This window comes from Palaemon carinicauda, chromosome 41 (genome assembly GCF_036898095.1).
Source record: "Palaemon carinicauda isolate YSFRI2023 chromosome 41, ASM3689809v2, whole genome shotgun sequence".
Classification (NCBI taxonomy): domain Eukaryota; kingdom Metazoa; phylum Arthropoda; class Malacostraca; order Decapoda; family Palaemonidae; genus Palaemon; species Palaemon carinicauda.
In genome coordinates this window covers 40,296,664-40,302,075 of record NC_090765.1, presented here as the reverse complement: position 1 = coordinate 40,302,075, position 5,412 = coordinate 40,296,664, and positions in this window count along the sequence as shown.

The following is a 5,412-nucleotide window of genomic DNA, read 5'->3' as shown; positions in this document are numbered from 1 at the left end:
ATTGAAATCCTGATTTTTACTGTAAACTTTCGAGTAGTCTCATTTCATTTTCGTAATAGATTACGTAAGATTTTTATTGCCATTGATTTTCCGTAAAGCTCAGTAACAGCGCGAGAGAATGATTCTTAATTCGATACGGCAAATATAAATAACCGTCTGTAAGTTTTGAATACCTTGACCAGTTGTTTCGCAAGAAGCCCACAGACACTTACACCTACACACGCATAAACACACACGCGCGCGCACACACACACATACATACATATATATATATATATATATATATATATATATATATATATATATATATATATATATATATATATACACATTATATATATATATATATATATATATATATATATATATATAATATATATACACATGAGTATATATGCGTGTGTGTAGGGGTGTGCGTGTGTACATATGTGTGTCTATATGTATTAACATTCGTGTTTATGTGCGTGTCCTTGTATTTGTGCATGCCAATTTACTGCCACATTTATAGATGTTGATTCGCAAGAAGCCCACAGACACTTACACCTACACACGCATAAACACACACGCGCGCGCGTGCACACACACACACACATATATATATATATATATATATATATATATATATACATTATATATATAAATATATATAAATATACACATTATATATATATATATATATATATATATATATATATATATATATGTATAATATATATTATATATATATATATATATATATATATGTATATATATAAACACATATTTATACATGAGTATATATGCGTGTGTGTACATATGTGTGTCTATATGTATTAACATTCATGATTATGTGCGTGTCCTTGTATTTGTGCATGCCAATTTACTGCCACATTAATAGATGTTCGTACCACAGGTGAAATACAACCTCATGAAGTATATTATTTGCATGCAAGGGCCGATTTTAACCTCGCAAATTCCCGACGCGTAAATGGCATGATTTTATGAAACTTTATTTTAACTAGTGATATTTCAAGGACAGCTTAAGTGTTGCACAAAAACCTCATCCATCATTATGAACAGCTGTTGCAACATCTGTGATTTCTTATGCTATGTAATTTTTTTAACATTTGTGGAGCATCTGGAAAATTAAAAAATATTTGTGATACGTGATGAGTGGGTATTTTAGATATATAGAAAGTATTAGCAGATATAACCTTATTTATTGTGTCCTCCAAGGGAAATTGATTATAACGAATCAATAATTTATTCAATATCCAAAGTAATGTTCAAGTCTGATAAAATTTAGAAGATTTATAATTAGTAAATATAACCTCATACTCACATAGAAGAAATGAATAGAACAATATTGTAAATCTTATTAAGAATGGCTATTTACCTAGAGATATATATGCCACAAGGCACTAGAAGAGTTGGAAGACCCAGGCGTACATGGCTGAGAACTATGAAGCGTGAAGTGGGAGATGATTAGTGGAGAATTATTGAATTAAAAGCTCTAGATAGAGACGACTGGTGAAATGTAACCGAGGCCCTTTGCATTAATAAGTGTAGGAGGGGATGTTGATGATGATTCATGTAGGGTAGAAACTTATTTAAGAGGTAAAACAGTTAAGACGGATGGTAGGACTTTCTATATTTGGCATAGTTAATGGGGTGGAGTATTTGTTCAATCGTCTACTGTTTTGTAAGTTCTACTTTATGCTGTTGGTTAACCATTTTAGATTTTTTTTTTCTTTTTTTTCCTATGAGGAAGGAGGCTGGAGGGTATATGATCAATATTAGTGTGATCTACCAAAACCTAGCTATGGTGTGCGCCCGGCCAAACACAAACATGTGTACTACCAAATGCTAAAAATTATTTTCAAATTTTTAAATGTTTCTTTTTCATTCCTTGGGTCACTTTAATCCAGAGAATGTTCGAGTAGAGTAAATTAAATAGAGAAAATGAGAGTAAAGCATGCACTACTTCATAGATTCTAAAACATCGTAAGTCGTAGATTGGTGAAAAAAAAAATTACATGGCAATGGTTCTTTCTTGATTCAAACACCCCTTATGCAAATGTTCCGTCGCGCTAATGTATCTTGGATCTTTAAAGTTATACAAATTATTTCTATTCATTCTTTTGTACCATGGTATCCGGCAATAATCCTTCAGACAAATGGTTAGGGCTGCTGATTGAAAGACACAAATAAAGTGCACGTAAAGGAGAATTTAAAATGCTGCATTTGTTTAATCTAACTCTAGATCTCAATGACATTTGTACTTGATATTCGTTAAAGACCGTACTTGAAGGCATCAAGTTTTCATTAGTTATGTTGTATTTGAATGCTTTCATTACAATAAGGAATATTGAACCTAGTGTATAAATAAGATTGTTGAGATTTTCAAATAACATCTACCTATCCATGTATATATATTTGCATAACGTATCCACTTCCTATCCATTTAAGAATACTAACTATTCTTACTTGATATTTCCTTCCAATAATTACAGTGCTTGTTTTTAACCTAAGTACAAATATAAGTTCAAATTTTCAAATATTTTCCTATCGTTGTACATTCATTTGCGTAACGTATCTACTTCCTATCCATTTGAAAATACTAATTATTCTTATTTGATATTTCCTTCCATTAATTAAAGTGCCATTTTTTTAACCTAATGTACAAATATGATTGTTCAGATTTTCAAATAATATCTACCTATCCATGTATATTTATTAGCATAATGCATACACTTCCTATCCATTTAAGAATACTAATTGTTCCTACTTAATATAATACTTGAATAAAATACAGTGCCCTTTTTTTTACGATAGACAATTTTAACAAATGTAAAAGGCAAAGAAACAAAAATACCTAAAAGGAAAAAGAATGCAAAGCTTCTTTCGAGTTCGTTATGGTGGCCGATGTGGTAACGTCCCAAACTGGTGAACGCCAGACTGGCGTTCGAGCCCCGCTTAAACTCGTTAGTTTCTTTGGTCGCTGTAACCTCACCATCCTTGTGAGCTGAGGACGGGGTGTTTGGGGTAGCCTATAGGTCTGTCTACTGACTCATCAGCAGTCATTGCCTAGCCCTTCTTGGTCTTAGTTCGGGTGGAGAGGGGGCCTTGGGCGCTGATCATGTGTATATATGGTCAGTCTCTAAGGGATTGTCCTTTTTGATAAGGCAATATGACTGTCCCTTGCTTCTGCCATTCATGAGCGGCATTATTATTATTATTATTATTATTATTATTATTATTATTATTATTATTATTATTACCAGCCAAGCTACAACCCTAATTGGAAAAGCAAAGTGCTATAAGCCCAAGGGCTGCAACAGGGAAAAAAACCAGTGAGGAATTGAAACAAGGAAATGAATAAACGATATACGAAGTAATGAAAAATTAAAATAGAATATTCTGAAAACCATTGACATTAAAACAGGTACATAGGTACATAATGCTTACATAACTATAAAAAGACTTATGTAAGCCTGTTCTACATTAAAACCTTTAAACTGGACTATACTAGAAATGACATTAAGAGATGTGTATTGTAATCCGTACCCAATATTGTATTGCGTGACGACCTTCGCGACCCATTGATTTTTCTCTCACCGTGACTCTAATACCGAGAAGGTAATAGAACAGCGGCCAAACAAATAAGGATATTCTTTGTATATCTCGCGGGTCATTTGATAAGGCTCAAACAAAGAAAGAGATGATTGTTTGTCTGACGGACAAATAATTTTCATTTTTTATTATTGTTCTTTTTTAGAATTTCTGGTCAGTGAATGACCTCTCTCTCTCTCTCTCTCTCTCTCTCTCTCTCTCTCTCTCTCTCTCTCTCATCAGTGGAGGATTTTCTCTTTCTTTATCTGTGCATGATTCTCTCTCTCTCTCTCTCTCTCTCTCTCTCTCTCTCTCTCTCTCTCTCTCTTTCTCTCTCTCTCCTTTTTTTATCAGTGGAGGATTTTTCTCTCTACATCTCTTTTTTTTTCTTTATCAGTGCATTATCTCTCTCTCTCAATTGATGATTTTGTCTATCAGGGCATCATTCTCTCTCTCTCTCTCTCTCTCTCTCTCTCTCTCTCTCTCTCTCTCTCTCTCTCTCTCTCTCTCTCTCTCTCGCCAATCATTTATCGATACCGCAAACATACCTTTTGCATAAACATCTCCGTAAGTTCTTATAAATCTATATATAACATTCATGCTAAAGGTTGACTCAGTGAAATTTAATATAGAGTCAAATTTACATTAAAAATACATGAACTTTTGTCTTGCGACCTATGTTGTTTAATATGCCTTTCCCTTTGAGCTAAGTAACTTAGAAAAATTCCTTTTCATAGCTTAAAACATAATTTCACTCCCTTGTTTGTATTACACATATATTTGCTATTGATATATTATATTTTCTCGTTTTTATCATGACCCTGTGCTGCTGGAAATTTCTGTAGTAAAATTAGTATTCACTTAATTGCTGCACTGTTTAAAAAACTGTAATTTTAATCGGAAATTCTGTGTAAAAATTTGTTCTCAGCCATATTTCAGTAAATTCAAGCGACCGTAATTTTTACCCTACTTTGTTATTATCTTTCACGGGTTGGTGACCGTAATAACACTCCTTAACGTCAATATATCCGTTTCTAGAAATAAATGCCTGGCAACATTTATTCCATGAGTTTTACTCCTTTTTACGGTAAATTTTACCAGTGTGGAAATTCATGAATATATCACGTCAAAGTCTTCCACACAATTCAGTTGGTTATATTCCAGATGTTGGTGTTTTTAGATGTTTACGCTAATTACAATTTCTCTCAAAGATATATCTTAAGAACAAATGTGTCCAAACAATGTCCTAATGCGAATACCAAAGAAACATATAGCATATTACGTTATGTCCCTTTCGTATTTCCTTTTTATTAAGTATCGTTATACGTGTATAGTTGTATACATAAAGTATAATTTTCTAAATGAATTATTGAAAAAACGCGGTTGGTAAACCTTGGTTAGATATGCCTCTCTTCCATTACTGTAAGCAATTGCTCTTCAAATCACTTTTTTATTCTATCATTACATGGCTTATTGTAAGGGCAAAGAATAAGATACTACTGTACGTTTATAGGGTGTGTAGATGCGAAAAAAAGTTTCAAAGAAATGGGTGAGAAAAATGAATGGGCGTGTTAGCAAGTAGCATTGTTATAGACTTTAGCAGTAATGGTATGAAAATACCATATGTTTGATTAGTCATAGGTCTTTTTATAGTTTATATATGACATGTCTGTCTGGATGTTGTTACTGTTTTGAAAACATTTTATTGTTAATGTTTTCTCATATCGTTAATTATTTCCTAATTTCCTTTCCTCACTGGGCTATTTTTCCCTGTTGGAGCCCTTGTGCTTATAGCATCTTATTTTTCCAACTAGGGTTGTA